Source organism: Pogonomyrmex barbatus, unplaced genomic scaffold, assembly GCF_055798465.1.
Source record: "Pogonomyrmex barbatus isolate J1 unplaced genomic scaffold, ASM5579846v1 scaffold18, whole genome shotgun sequence".
Classification (NCBI taxonomy): Eukaryota; Metazoa; Arthropoda; class Insecta; order Hymenoptera; family Formicidae; genus Pogonomyrmex; species Pogonomyrmex barbatus.
The window spans coordinates 789,984-807,051 of record NW_028297114.1 but is presented as its reverse complement, the minus strand read 5'-3'; the positions used below and the strand labels follow the sequence as shown (position 1 = coordinate 807,051).

Below are 17,068 nucleotides of genomic sequence, written 5' to 3'. Positions count from 1 at the left end.
ATAACATACATAATTCGCGTATAAGTCACAAATAACGAAAATAAATATAATAGATTTTTAATTTTTTAAATTAATATTTAATTAATATTTAATTAAATTTTTAATCAAATACTGACATAACAATCATCTGTATTTAACATAAATATATTTTTATATAATATTAATATATTATTTATTATATTTAGTATAGTACATAAAAGATACATCAATTCACAGATTATTTTTTACAATTCAAGCTGAGAATATATATATATGTTACGTTTAGTCCTGATAATTCTTTATAAACGAGGTATGGAAGGACGGATCAAAAGCTCTCTTTTTTTCACGAATGCAAGCTCACGAGCCGAGCACACAGCTATCGTCTTAAGGCACGTTATCAACGTTCTGATAATACTGTGACCTTGACCTAGAGACGTGCGCCCGTTGACCCATTTTCAGAGAATTTAATCTCTTTAACTCAGGATAGGACCTAGTGCGACTTCAAGAGAAGAAACAAGCGACGGTTTCAAATAAAAGAAAAGGTTTTAAAGTAAACAACGTCTACATTTAATTGATAATTATATTACAACTGATTTATGATTGTGTTAACGCAAACCTTATTTCGTATTTCATAAATACATGAACATTATATTTAAATTTATATATATATGTATATATTCGTTTACATTTGTAAGTATGTGTGTGTGCGTGTATGTGTTAATTCGGAAAGGAGAAGGAGGAGGAGGAGGAAATATGTTATGAAGTCTATCTCCGAGCATGGAAAACCAGGAAGAGAAAAGGAGGAAATCATTGTGAAGTCCATCTCCGAAGAATTCACGGCTTCATCCTTCAATTGCAAAACCGCGGATGTCCCTTCTGACGGCCGGTTTGACGTCCATCGAACTCGCTTGTTGCGGCGATAGCGGAGCCGTTTCAGGACCCGCCTCCTTCTTTGGGATTCGGAAAGGGAGGATGTTGTCGACTTCACTGTAGGAAGTAAGACGAAACGAATAAGAGAAAAAAAGAAGAAATTGTTAAAGAGAGAGAGAGGAATGTAAAAGAACTATTGCCGCTTGTGAACCTTAGGGCTCCTCCCCGAAATATAGGGGCCGGGAAGCCGAGAGGTCCGACAGCAAAAGCAAGATAGAAAGGAAAGAAAAAAACAGCTTTTGCCGAGTTATTCGACAGCCATGAACCAGCTGAGCGCTCCGAAATGCTTCGGGAGTCCGAGAGGTTTGACGGCCAAAGCAAGGAAAAAAAAAACGGATTTTGCCGAATTATTCAGCGGCCATGAACCCGTTGAGTGCTCCGCAACGTTTGAGAGCTCGAGAGGTTCGACGGCCAAAGCGAGGAGAAAAGGCAAGAGAAAGGGAAGAATAAATGTAAAGAGGAAAGGCAGACGATAGAAAGAAGGTAAGGGAGAAATAAAGAGAATACTGGGGAGAAGAAATGTAAAGAAGAAAAGCAGAGGATAGAAAGGATGTAAAGGAGAAATAAAGAGAATACAAAGGAGGAGAGATCCAAAATTATTATTAGAGAACAATTGTGTTTAAGAACTTACTGTTATCTGGTTGCAGAAGCTTCGGAACGTGATGCACGTGGAAGTAGTGTTGCCAGAAGGACTTGCTCATTTGCACTTAATTAACTTGACTCGCAACGAAGGTTCAGTGGAAAAACAGAATGTATATAGGTAGTACACTGAGTAAACTGGACTGACTGACTAACTGCACGCTATGCCCTTAAGGGCGCTATATATATATGATACTGAGGAAACACAACCATACACGTGCCGTTCTTCAGCAATTAAAATAGTGATGTGGGGATTATCCGCTTAGCCAAATTCTAATAACTGATCCTCGGAAGAGAAGAATCGTTCAATCGTCACGACGTAACAGCGTTCCTTAATAGAACAGGCCTGACATCTGTTTATCCGCTTAACCTAATTCTAATAACTCCCCAAAAGAGAAGAATCGTGGTCATCACGACGTAACATAAATATAATTTATGAATGTATGAATTCACAAAAGAAAAAAAAATTATTTTTTTGTTTGTTGAAGTCATTATTAATTAATATAGACGGATAGATTATACGTGATTAGATATAAATCGACATATTTAAATATTATTTTTTATCATTTGTTTGTGGCATACATTAATTTCTAATAATTTCTAAATATGCGTACACATACATACTTCTTTATGCACTATTAATTTTGTGTTGACAAAAAATGTTAACAAAAAAATGTATATTTACCTCAAGGTTGCTCCGCCCGATGCCTCTCCTAGGTCTCCTCCTCCTCTCAGATGTTAAGTCGAATATCTTCGCAGCACCAGATACCTACAAAAAATATTCGCGAATAATTATAATCGCGCGCGGACTAATTTTAAATAAAAGTCTTTCGCGCTATACTTTACGGCACTCCACGTTTAACTGCTCATGAAAATATAAAGTTCCGTCAGTCCAGTCAGTATCCGAGTCGGCGAGCTTTCAGAACACACGTTATTTCAAGCAAGAGTTAAGACCGAAGAGGAAGAAGACGAATCGATTAAATTGAATCCGACGTTCCTTGTTTCTTAAAAGATACGTCTAAAATTGACTCAATCATTACGTAGCCAACGGTTTAGGTCAAATCAATAAGGCCGTGACCATACGCGTGATCTCGCATCCGAGCTATCGAGAAAGATAGATGTGATGAGAAAGAAGATATCTATCATCGATGCCTAACAATCTAGACAATCGAGCAACTGGAATCCAGCCTCTCGACCCACGCAAAAATTAAGTTTTGCTCAAGTCCGATTAAACGCGATTTGTTAGGACTTATTAAAGACTGAAAAAAATCAAAAGACCAATAAAAAAAACCGCGTAAATCAATGCGTAAACCGCATGCATCACGTAAGAATCATTTGAGCGACTCGTGGCGATGCTGCGTCAGAGAAAAGAAAGAAGAAATCAAGAGAAGCGATGAAAACAAGTCACTCGATTGAAATCTTGCGGATTGAAACCAAACCACTTGTCGAAGACAGAGCGTGTTCTCAATTAGCCCATTAATTCTCAGTTAGCAATTAATGCAATTTGCAACTATGCGAAACACGGCACATTACGAGTGCGTGAACATTCACAACCGGTATCATCAGTGCCGCGGCGCACGTGGTATGAAAACGTAGTTGACTACGTCTCAATGAGATCCCGTGTTCCCGTGCACCCCTCGGCTCCCGGCACGAACTATATTTGTCAAACGAGCCCTCGTAGGGCGAGGAAAAGTCTTTTAGTCCGATCATTTCCTGTACGGCATTCCTAACAGTAAACGCGCGACGCGACGAACTAGCTGCAGTTCGTTTATTCACTTAAAAATCGGCGGCGGAATGTCAATTAAAAATCGACGATTAATGCGTACAACGCATTTTTTGCCACATAAGGGTCATTGAATGACTCGTCGCTATGCTGTATTAATACATTATTAATAACATTAGTATTATCTAACATTAGTATTATCTCGGTAATATTAATGTCACTAATAACGGTGCAATAGGTACTGTTGATTTCTTCGTCTTTAGAATATGGAACCTCTCGAAATACTAAGTCTCTCTGTCATGTCAAGGCTGTATCCTTTGGAGGGGTTAACGTTTGCAAAAAGTTATGAATTTCAAAGAGAGAGAGAGAGATAAGTCGCGTGAAATGTGTATACATCTTGTTATAGAATTGTCGTTTCGATACGTTTATGTTTAATCGTGTCAGTTAATAAGTATTTATTATTACATGAGATACATTATTTCATAAGATATAGCAACATTTAACATGTTGATTCCGACGTCGGTCCCTAGGAACCGACATTGCTCTTTTCGTCTAAGTGTCGGTATGTGGATCGACACCGTTAAACTTATCAAATAAAATTGGTAATCCGTAAAATATAAAAACGACATATTTACACTTTTTCAATGTACTTTATTAAAGCAGTCTAAATATAAATTTGATATTTTTCACACGTAATGCAAAACGTTACGTGTAAATTTACTTTACGACGTTTATTTATTTATTTTTGTGTTTATACTTTTTATGTTTATGTATCAGTTGAATTTTAGAAAAAGATTGGAGATGATGCTCCGTATGACCCAGCTCGCATTTAACTCTCTGCGCCGGCCGAAGGCATATTGAAATTGGTTCCGGTAGCCAACGGAAATGTTAATATCAAATTGGCTTTAAAGAAATGCGAAGAAATACGGAACATCGCGCGACTGCGGACTGTCCGTATGAATGCCGGTGAGTGAATGGTAGCAGGTAGTGAATCACCACTCGTAAACGCGACACACGCTACTCGTCGTACGTACATAATGAAACGCATCACGTGATGCGTAAACGTTTCTCAAAGCCGAATAGGAAGGAAGGGTGTGCGTCACGGCGGGATCCGACCACGAACCAGTCGTGAAAACTCGTAATTATTTTGCGAGAAAATACCATCTCAGCCAGGAATCGAGAACCTGGATCTCCTGCTTGCCGGACAGACATCTTATCTTTTCGACTACAGAGGCATGTGATAATATTTGTCGCAAATAACGTGTTTAGAATAACACATCAACAATACAATGATACACATACACACACACATACATACATATATATATATATATATATATATATATCACATACATATATATCACAATATACATATATATTCTCTCGAATCTTCACGACCATTGGTTTGACCAATGGTCTGACTATGACGAATATTCAACAATATTACAAATAATATTTAACTTACACCCTTACAGCACATTTAATAACTAAACGTTAAATAATGTATGTATATATTTCGTTAAAGAGTTATCATTTCGATACGTTCATTAATCTACAGTTTGTTCACTCGTTTAAATCAGCGGCGGAATGTCGATTAAAAAAAAAAATCGACGACTAATGCGTGAAATGCATATAATGCGACTAATGCGTGAAATGCGTCCAATGCCACATAGGAGCCATTGGACGACTCGTGATTATACTATATTAATGCTGCGTATTATTAATAACATTATATAATAATATTATCTAACGTTAATATTAATGTTATTAATAACGATGCAATGGGTGTTGTTAATTTCTTCGTCTTTGGGATACCGAACCCCTTGAAATACTCAGTTCCCCTGCCAACGTCAAGGCTGCACCTACATTGGAGGACTTACCATGTCACAAAAAGTCATATAAATCAAAGGAATAAATTGCGCGAAATGTGTATGTACTTGAAACTGTTAAAAACGTCGTTGTTTCGATACGTTTATAAATCGTTAATCAATTGTTGATAAGTATTTACTATTATTATATTCATATGATGTAGCAATGTTTGAGATCATTTAACAGTGAGAAAAATGTGGAAGAAACGCGGAACGACATGTTGTACTGCTCGTACAAAAACGCCAGTAAATGTAAGTAGACGCGTGGACGCGCTATTCGTGCTCGTAATGTGACACATGTGACGTATCAGCCGCGGCGCATAAACAATTCTCAAGGCTGTGACATCAATAATGTGTGTAAAACGAAATATTGAATATTACGAATAATATCTATCTAGCACGAAGCGCTATAACTCTTCTGATGATTCGACATTAAATGCTGTAATCATTACATTTTAAATACTTTCTGATGAGAATGTTATGTCATGTATTTACTGTTTTCTTTAATAAACTCGTTACAACTTAAATCAAAGATAGATATTTTATGTGTATTACATTAAATAATTGTTACAAAATAAACTAGCTGCCGCTACATATGTATGTATTAGAAAATATGAAATCCAGAACAAAAATTTAAAAAGGCTCAATATTAAAAATATTATCTTTATCATTATCATTATCTTTATTTTTATTATTATCATTATTATGAAAATAATCGTTCGTAATTGTATCGCAAATGACCGTTGTCGTTCTTATATAAATCTATTATTATATGTATCTCGTTTCAATTATAATAGAATAAATTATACTTAAACTTTTTCGATATTTGTCGATGTTTGAAAATGTTTATATTTCACATAATTTAATTAATGCTGTGAATATATTAATAGCTAATTTTATATATATATATATATATATATAGATTCCATTCGTAAAAAGGCCGTATAAAGCTTCAGTCAATTTGTTGATGCTTTTTTATGATTGATTGTTCTTTCGCTTTCGTGTTGCGAGCATGACTATCAAATATTAATATTGTTAATAGTACTTGTGTGAGGTCTTGGTAATGAGGTTATACTGTATGTAATGCAAATATTTTATATAAAAACATATAACAATAAATAATTAATTAAATAACAAATGGCGCGCACGAAGCGCGCGCTTTGTAATGTTTAAATAAAAATTATATGAAGCTATAAAAACTAATTTTTTAGACGATCTTTATATCTGTATCATTGATAACTACAAAGATTTTTAGGAAAACCTCTCAACTTTAAAATGAATTTTTTTTTTTTTTTTCTACAATTCTGCAGTTTAGTAAAATCTATGATTTTTTTTTTTTTGTATTTATCTTCTTTTTAGTTACTATTCAACAAAATAATTTTAATTATAAATTATATATAATTATATAAATATAAATATATGTATATCCATAATTAAATATAAATTTAAGTTTTATATATAATTATATAACTTATATCTCTATCTTTATGTTTGACCTAATCAATAATAAATGGCATATCATTTCATAAATTTTAAACCAGATTTGTAAATTTGTATAACAATTATTTCAATTATCAAATATTATAAACGACAACAAATAACATAGCGCTATCTTATCTGTGGATGTGGGAGATTGCGCAAGAATCGTCGACGTGAAACGTTTAACCGTCGTCCCTCTCATGCATCCCTTAGGGACAAGCAAACAGAAGGAACTGAAATTCTCCCCCGACAACACTTTTTCTTCCTTTTTGTAAGAAGCATCGAAGAAGCGTGAGTGAGTCGGTTTCCTGTTTTCTTACGGGTTTCTCCATGATGGAGCGCGCATCGGGAGTAAGAGGATGTATTCCAGGCCGCGTCTTCGTTTTTCCTGTTTTTCGCGGATTCTGCCCTTTAAACCACACGTATATAAATCGTCATGATAAATTTTCTGTTAATTCAGGAGCGTTAAAGTGCGGACCGATTTTTGCTGGTTAAAATATCGCAGGAAGATTCTATCGTAGCGAATAGATTTTTTGCGTGACACCTTTGCCGAATAATTCGAAAAAAAAAATTCACATTTCAAATTAAAATCATCTAAAAAAAAAAATTTTTTGAAAGACGAACAAAACACAATTAGAAATAAGAAGTGCATTTTACACTTTTAGAATTATCAATATCAAAAATTATGATTTGTGACAATTAAAGTTTTTAGAAAATAAACTTTTTTTTATTAGTGTAAATCTTGTAATTTTAATATCTAATATAATTCATATAATTTATTCATAATTCATTAATTTATAATAAACTTTTTAAATTGTTTTAATTTTGTGCTATTTTCTAATTGTTGCAGCCCGTGACAGGATATTTTGCGGATTAATTGAAACATGTATTATTATATTGTTTGATACAAGGAGATCAAAAAAGATTTTAATTACATTTAAAAAGTATGTATTTCAGAAAATATGACAATCCTTGAATTAGCGATATCCTATGAGCTCTCATGCACGCAATGTACACGAAATAATTTCTATCCTCTAAAGATCAAATCGATTTTATTCCATTTGTGAACATTTTTTTTTTATTTAATCGTTATATTTGAGTTATCTAGATATATTTTTTATCAAAATTTTTTATAGACAGTTTCTAATTATTGGAGAAATGTTATCTTTTGTGAGAAACTCTTGATATAACTTGAGTATTATGCATAATCAATTGATATACGATTTACCGGTTTGCATTCGGACACCGATCTTGATACTAGAGCAATGTTCATTTCGCGAAACGTAAACGCGAACCGTAAACCGTTGAGCGAAACAATTCGGGCGATTCATCGTTAGATCCTTGCGTCCCATTGCATTACTATTTGCTGAATTAGGCGGAATATTAAACGAGGCACCCGCAGCAGCTGCCCTGTCGTCCGATGTCGACTTACGGCTTTGCCGCGGAATCCGAGAGGGTCCCAACCCTCGGTGTGCCCCACTCCTCTCCCTTCTCCCTCTCCCTTCGATTCCGGTTATACAGCAACCCGGGATGAGTGTTGGTACGTGAGTGTGTGCAGCAATTTATCGGTTACCTAACGGGATGGCTATCGGTTATCGCTAATCGACGATCGCTCGGCTTTATTCGATTACACGCTAATCACTGACTCGACCCGATCGATTACGGCTAGTCTGCCGCTTCTGAACGTCCTGCGGCTATCGGTGCCCCCGGTACCGTGTGAAGATAAAGGGTGGAGAAATAAATATGTCCACCGGCTCCGAAAAACTACTACTCAGGTCGTGTGTCCTTTCTCACCTTTAACTCCTTTCTGCTAGCAAGAAAAGCAATAAAAACTGACAATGAGCCAGATTAATTTTTCACTGCGCTTTCATTAAGTAAATTATTTTCTTTGTGAACTTATAAACCGATTGTAAAAGACGAGGATGTAAATAAAAATAAAATAACAGAAGGATCCTGTAGAAACTTTATGCCAACCTCGTTGTGCAAGCAAAAGTAAGAAAAAGAAGTTGTATAAATATAAATATAAATATATGTTAAGAAATTCTCTACTATTAACTTTGTATACATGCCACCAAGAAAAAAATTTATTTACTTAAATTATGTGATATAGAAAATCTTGTCTTTTATATTAAAATTGCAAATTGTAATTTTTTTAAAATAATTGGTAAAATCATGACAAATGAATTTACTATAAAAATATAAAACTTTTATTAATTTAAAAATTATCTTATATAAGAAACCTTTATGTTAATAAGTCTCTTTTGCAGGTATTTATCAATTTTTAAAAAATAGTGTCAGAAGATACATATGACTTTATATATAAATAGAATAGCTTATTAGAAAACAATATCTGATGACTAGAATATCTGTTGTAATATTAATTTTTGACACAACATAAATTAATTTTATTTTGTTATATTTTAATTTTTATTTGAAATTTTCACTGAAAAAACTTGATAAATAATCAAGATGTTTATCTATTTTTTATTTAACTAAATGGAAAATCAATATACATCTAATACTGGTTCTAATATTGGCTTTATTTTTAATTAAATCTGTTTAAAAATGCGTGACATAAAATGCATGCATAAATATATAATCTTATTTTTCGTCGCGTCTTATTTTTATCTATAATCTCAATGATTCATAGCTAACGTTGCGCAAATTTTTTATTATCCTTAATAAACTACTAAAAATTTATTTATTAGCACATATAAATAATTATAGAATACATGTTTGAGGAGTCAAAATGAAAAAGGTACACAGGGGTACGAGAGACGCGGTACTTGTTACGTCATAAACTCGCTGAAGATATTACAGAAAAGAAATTGCTCCGCGATGTAAATGCAATGTTTCTGTAATCGCTGCGAACGAACTGGCAGGACTATAACACGCGTAAGCAGCGAAAAGAAGAGGAAATATCCGCAAAGAGACACCGGGATGAGGAGGATCGTACAAGGTAAGCGCCTGTGACAAACGAGTGGATTAATAACAGCTGCTAGAATACTGTTGGCAACGTATTCTCGCCGTTCGTTTCTCTCCCTTGACGAAGGATGAATGCGTAATAACGAAGAATACAAACGGCTCGTTGTTCTTCAAGTAATATCGCGAGATTGCTCTCTTTCACGACAAACATGTCGAGACAACGAAGATTGCCACTTTGTCTTATCTGCGTTTCATTATCGATGGTTGGTCTTGTAATAACAAGATATTTAATCACAAAGCCAAAATATTTCAAGTTTCTAGAGTAAATTTCATTATTGTGCAGTTAACATATAGTGATAGTTTGTAGTTTCTTGCATAAATTTCAAGTAAATTATAATTAAAATATAATCAGTGGATGAACTAAAGAGGTGTAAAAACGTTCTCAAAAAATTAAAAAATTTAAATTCAAACTCTCGCTGAAGTATTTTTTGTCATAAAATAAAAGAATTTTTAAAATCGATATTTCTGAATTGATCATCGATTCATTCTGGAAGATATGTAATTCTGGCTTTAGTTTACATTACAAATCTATTAAAAATAAAAAACGACACATGGTAAGCAAATGTTATTAAATTTATATATATGTATATATGTGTATGTATGTATATATATATATATATATTCAAAGAACGATTAGACATTAAAATTTACTCTTTGATGAAAGCTCTATATTGTGCATTTCTATGATTAAACATATTGGTTTTAAATTTTTCTATTATTCTTATTTATTCTTATTTATTAATTAATTATTTATTAATTAACTTTGAAAAAATTATTTAATAAGTTTTCTCATTTGGAATTTAAAATAAAACTATTTTTTCCGTGCTATATTTTCGGCATGCGAAAGAAAACCCTTGCTTGTTTCTGCGACGCTGATATCAGTATCTTTAATAATGTTACGCCTCTCGAGTACAAACGGTCTCAAGTAACAACTAATGGTCGTCATATTTGAACAAGTACAGCTTTCTGTGGAATTTTCTTTCGTTTCACGTCGTATATCGCCGTTAACAGCAACGGCTGTTATCGCTAAGTGAGCGGATCGCCGCGGTATATCGAATACACGATTTATTTTGCAGGCGATAATACACCATATACGACATCATATAAAACTGTATTCTCTTTGTCACGTCGGCGAGCAAGCGAGCAAGCCGAAGTCTCGCCGGGGAGCAGCCTCTTTCGAGAATATTGGAACTGCAAAGCAGCTTAACCGGACAATCTGTCGTAAATATCCAGCAAACGTTCGGCTTACGGGTATAAATATATAATGCGGACCGTTCTGTACACACACACACACACACACATACACGCATGCGCATAGAACGACCGAATGATATCGGACCACGGTGTTTTCGGAAAAATACATTCGTCGCAAAGCGAGGAAAAGCACATGGGAAACATATTGGAAACCGCGTGTACTTATTTCGCTGAGCAAAGCCCATAAACAGCGTTAGGTACGCGCGATGTACGACACTTAAAAGTCGGGGGCGAGAGCGTTTCGGGGTCGTACGTCGGCATTCCACAAGTGCACATGTGTGTCATTTTATCTCGCTCCGGTATTTCGCATAACATTACGAAATATATACGGGCGGAAACATGCGGACATTACGAAAAGAGGAAATAAAGTGAGTCTATCGGGGCGCAATTGGTCGCGGTCCCTTTTGGAGCGGAGGACGCTAACGCGAAACGACAGTTTCGGCGAATGAATTCAACTTAAATCGTTCATTACGTTCGGGGGGCTCTCGTGATTGCTCCGCCATTGCCGCGAATATATTGCGGTCGAATTTACAAGCGCGCTTCTGCTCGTGTCGCTCGTTGCGGTGGCGAACGAGCGTGTAATGCATCCCCTTGTCGTTCATAATACTGGTGTATACGATTCTCGGTGATTCATTCAACTACAAACCGTGCTGCCAGAGCATCGCCTGAATCGTGCTCAATTTAATCCCTTCGCGATACCAGATCTTCGTGTTTCTCACCCCTTCAACGTCAATCCCTTCAACGTCATACACGCATGCGGAAGAGAAGAATCGCGAATGTCATTAACACTTCGAGACTTCGAGAAAGATTAATTTTACCATTTTCTCGCAACTTGAATTTAATATTTGCGCATAGACTCAACTCGGATGTAAAAATAAATTACGTCCAGTTTAAATTAAAAATTAATCGGCCTGTAATATCAACTTTGTTTTATAAAGGTTTGTAGGATGTTTGTGACACGCGCGCGCGGGGCTGCATTTAAGCTTACAAAGTCTACCGTCTGTTGGAGAATTGAAAAAGTTGTTGGTCTAAAAAGAGGAATTATTATTTTAGTCGATTGAGAAATAATATACTTTGAAAAATTCTAGATGTAAATATTCCGAAATTTCTTCTTTGTTTCATATTACATAATCTCGTGTAGATCCAATATAGTTATATAATATTTAGTATAGCCATATACAAATATGTAATAAATTAAAACGATATTTTATGACAAATATATTTTTTAAAAATTGACTTAATGTAGATATATTCAAAATTTTAACGGTAAACTATTAAAATTAAAGAATGCTCTTGTGTAATTGCCGATCGAGTTTTTGTCACTATCGATATTAGATACGCATCAGACAAGGCGATTAAAAATTTTTCTCAGGGAGAAAATATTGACTCAATTATTGGAAAAGAGTTTTGCGCATGAAAGTTTCCTTTGGTGAATTGTTATCGAGCAATTTCAACTACGTCACCGCGGATGCGCTCGTATTTAAGTATATAAAGCAAAAATCTCAATATGTTCAACAAAAAAATTTGAAAATTAATCTGAAAAATAATTATTGTTTAGAATGACACTCGCTGACTTGGTAACGTCTAACATGTTCACAGCAATATATATCAGGTTGTAATCATTTCTAGATTGTATTAATTTTTAAAACAATTATTTGAAAAATTAGTTATAACCAATGTCACATTCTTAGACAATAAAATTTAATGTCAACTTTTTGCAGAATCAAACGTAAATCATGTTACACATGCTATCGAAGGTGCGAAAGAGTTTTCTCCATCTTCCGATGGAATCATGATGCGAGAGGTAGGGAGAAGAAGATGATCGATGTATCCCAGGACGATCAACAGCATCGACACATCGTGCACGTATACGTAAACGACAGTTTCATTAGATTGCATCGTTTCCATGGTTTTTCGCGACTCTCATACGAAGATTCGAAGACGATGTACGACATAACGCTCTCATTAATCGCTCCATTCCTTCGGCTCACGCCAACGTGCGGCAACGAATTTCGAAACGCGAGCGTAATTTATCGAGCACGTCGCGCGGCTCTCGGCTCTTTTCGCGGCGCTTGTTAAAGACTTCGGGAAAGCTGAGATGTAGCTCCTATTCCATTTTTCCCTACAGACGCTTAAGCGTACTTAGTGACGCGGCGGCAACTTAATTTTGCCTCTCCCTCCCCCCTCTCTCTCTCTTCTCTCTCTCTCTCTCTCTCTCTCTCTCTCTCTCTCTCTCTCTCTCTCTCTCTCTCTCTCTCTCTCTCTCTCTCTCTCTCTCTCTCTCTCTCTCTCTCTCTCTCTCGATCTTCATCTTCTCTTTTCTTCTCTATGTCTCTCTCTTTCTTTTTCTTTGCCGGTACTTAAAAAATCTTACATAATGAAAGCTCTTAAGGCGCCCTTAAGACCCGTAATGAGAGCCACACCTATTCGAAGTCCGCGGGAGATTCATTCAAAGTCGGCGGCGGCCGCGTAATTAAATTTTAAAGAATGCCGGCTTATATATACCGTAATGTGAGCGGCCACCGCGTCGGATAATGTAAATGGCGGTACAACGACGTAAAGTCGTCGTCTCGTGTGTAAACATATATTAGACCCTTACCACGTCGCCGGAACTTCAGTGAACAAACACGGCCATTGGACGGCCGAGTAAGTTCTTAATGAAGCTTAGGCTTGGGTGTTGGGCTCATTCCGCCCGCCATACCGGCTTCTTAGTGCATTTACGCCGCAATGAGCGGACTCGTGTAATGGCCACGGTCTCTATCTTGCTCCTCGTGACCCAAAAATGTATATACGGAATTGTTAATAGACGACTACCACTATTACCCGAGGGAACTTTCCATCCGCAACTTTGCGGATGCTGCATATGGGTAGCAATAATGCAGTACCGCTCAAAGTACTCGCAAGATTACCGACCAAAAGTTTTCCACGAAAGAGCTTTAAGTTTGCAACAAAGTTACAACAAAAAATAATATTCATAGATTAAATTAAGATATATATTTATCTCAAATGAGAATACCTTTACTCTCTGATATCTTTTTTCTTTCATAGATCAGTGCTCAAGTTTCAAAATAGCATAAGGGAGATCTAGCTATATTTTCTTACAATTTTTTTGTAGCCAATCTAATATATTGCAAAAAACTTAAAAGCTGTATATCGTGCATTACAAACAAATGCTGGAGCATTCTGGCACAATAAATTTCCGTGGTTAGTCGGCGAACTTCTGCATGCCACCATAATTAGCCTATGTATCGTATGGTAGTTCAAAATTACAGACGGACGGGCAGTCATCCGATTCTCGCCATTTCCATTTTCTAGCAAGCGAGTTATATTGTTGCTCGCTAATCATATTTGCCGTACCTACATTGAGATCTGCTAGCTATTTGTGCTACATTGCGTTATGCCGCTACATCCATTAGTAACTTTATACTTAAATGTAACGAGACAGCCGCAACGCAACTCCTACTGAAAGATGGTCTGTCCCTTATTCGAGCCGGCCCTTATATCGTCTCCGTTATTACTTGTGAACTCAGTCGTCTTTCTTTTACCTATCTCTCGAGAAGCGTCCTTCTAGCGTGACTAAATTCGCACTTCCAATTAAGCCAGCAATTTCCACAAATCGTCTCGCAGAATATACAGTAAAAAAAAGTTTCTTCAGTCGTACTGTTTTCTTATCGTTATACATATATTTCATAATATTTTAATATGTGTATTATGAAAGTATAAAAAGTTCTAATTTAACATACATTACAAAATACATCACACAATAAAAAAATTAATATAATTAAGTAGTTTTTTAAATAATTTACCATCAAACTTTTAAATAAAATCTTAGTCAAAAATCTAATGGAGAAAGATAAAAAAGATTTAAAAGATTTTAACTTAGAGACCGCTTGAAAATATTTAATTTTTCTTAATGAAAAAAATGCAAAATGATGTTAATCAAAGATTGCTGCTTTCTCAGAATATTTCTCGAGTTTTCCAAATGTTTACGCAGTGCCGAGACGAGCGGCGCAGCGCAAAGACGACAACGTGTTGTACGTATGCTTTAAAATGCCGACGTTTCTCGCGCAAGTCAGGAGCCAGAGAGACACATCACTATTAAACTCTCTGCCCGAGCTAGACAAAAATGTATATGCGCACACGGCTTACTCTTGTTAAGCGTGCAATAGGCAGCCTGGGACGCGCTTAGTCCGCATGGGGCAACAAAACACACGGGAACTTCTAGGGAACTTCCGACCGTGGCTTGAAATCTTGTTAAATAATTTAGCTCTTTTGTGTACCCTCCTCCAGCTTCTTCCTCAAGCTTGCTGTACGGGGTTCTCTAAATGTAAAATACGCATGACTAAGCTCTTTATTGTGACTTGATATCCCATTTGCTGAAAGCGCTCTGTTGCAATTGGGATTAATAATCTCTCTCTGTATCGTGGACTCCCTTTGCTCCTTTGTCTCGTTACATCGCCGTCGAAAACTATTACGTAACCAAAAAAAATTCACGTAGCTTTGACAGAGACGTACTTATAAGAATTTTATGACATAATGGACGCTATACTTTATGACTTTTAGCGACGTTTGCCTTCACTCGAGTTAGGTCAACTTGATAACTGTAATAAGACAAGTAAAAAGTATTTGTTACACATAAGATGACATCAAACGCGATACAATGTTTCAATATATAAAAATATCTATAAAATTAATTTATTTTTGCGATAACACCATTTGTTAATTTAAATTTAAGTATATTAAATAAAATCACATTTTCTTTGAAACTATTAAAAACTCGAGGAAATTCTTTTTGTTTGCGAGGAAAAATGCGAGGAAATATTTTTACATGTGCATATATCCAACAGATTTAATAATCTTTAATAGCTCTTTGGCTTCCTTATTAATGTAGCAAAACCCCATTAAATGATATAACTTGCGAAATGATTAATTAATTAATCTGATTTATATTGATCTTCTCCGTTAATTTCTTCGTAGTACGCTTGTTTGTGATAAACGCGAAAGAAATTACATCGTACCGCGATTTACAATTAATTTCTTTGTTATCTGATTAAGACAGGCGCGAGAGAGAACTATTAGACCTTCGAAGACAGACAATTAAACCTCGGTTACTAAACCGTTTTTTGCCGAGTCGTGCGAGCACGTCGTGGTCTGTCTGAGAGAGCTTACGAAGCGCGAAATTACAGTGCTACGTTTTCTTCGTCCGTTTTCTTGCGTGCTTCGTCTCGGCACACAGTCGCATCCTCTTTAATTTTCCTTCCGAGCTGCTTTACACCGGGGCGTGAAATTCACAGTAACTTTGGCCAATTTAGTTGCCTCGCGTGTGAGCAGGAGATCCGTCATCAACCGGAACGCGAATGCGCGAACGCGTGCTATAAGCGTACTTATTATTGCGCGGAGTTTCTATTGAATCTCGGTTGAAATTATTAAAATAAAGTTTAGCGGAGTTACCTAATTAACCATGCCTCTCGTAAATCTCCGCGAAATCACGGTAACGGTATTCGAATTTACATTCGGCCGACAAATGTCGCGATTTTGCTTTGTTGTGCGTAAAGTATCTCTGTAATCGCGAGAAATACTTTCAGCTCTATCGATCAATTTGTGTACAGATGTATATCATCAGTGCGCTGCCATTCCAAACTTTGATCTACAAATCCATAAATTTATAAAAATGGTTTAAAAACTCTCTCTCTCTCTCTCTCTCTCTCTCTCTCTCTCTCTCTCTCTCTCCCTCTCTCTCTCTCTCTCTCTCTCTCTCTTCCCCCTCTCTCTCTATTTTAACAAACATTAAATCGTTAATATAATTGTAGTATGTCATTAATTAAACACATAATTATAAAGGCAGTAATTTTAGCATACAGTTTATTTTAGCAGAAATATTTATGTACATTTAAAAATCTGTTCTATAATTGCTCCGGCGATCGATAACTGAGACGATGAATGAAGAATAATACGCCTGTTTTATTATAATTTGTCTAGCAATCATTTTCCACGTAGCTGTCGTCACGGCATAATATTAATTCCAGTCTGCGCAATTAAAAGTTTTACGGAGAAATTGCGTATTGAATACGCAAGTTCAATAGGGAAAATATAGACGAGAACGCAACGGGAGAAAAAGAGATTTCAGAGAAGACGGAAGAAAGTCTTTAAGACTTTAATTTCAACCTGCACATACAGCTGTCGCAGGTACTTCGACCCGGCCTTTTCTTTC

At 35.7% G+C, this 17,068-nt stretch overlaps 1 long non-coding RNA gene across 2 annotated transcripts; it reads right to left on the bottom strand.

Annotated features, from left to right (window-relative positions):
* Positions 1-517: 517 nt before the first annotated feature.
* On the bottom strand, positions 518-2,729 carry LOC105428784 (uncharacterized). Of its 2 annotated transcripts, none has more exons than XR_016138814.1 (4): positions 2,390-2,729; positions 2,234-2,317; positions 1,541-1,931; positions 518-966 (listed from the first exon to the last, which is right to left on the bottom strand). It is a non-coding gene; the product is annotated as an uncharacterized LOC105428784 (long non-coding RNA). The 2 variants fall into 2 exon arrangements; XR_016138815.1 differs by having other exon boundaries at positions 1,541-1,924.
* Between the last annotated feature and the right edge of the window lie 14,339 nt (positions 2,730-17,068).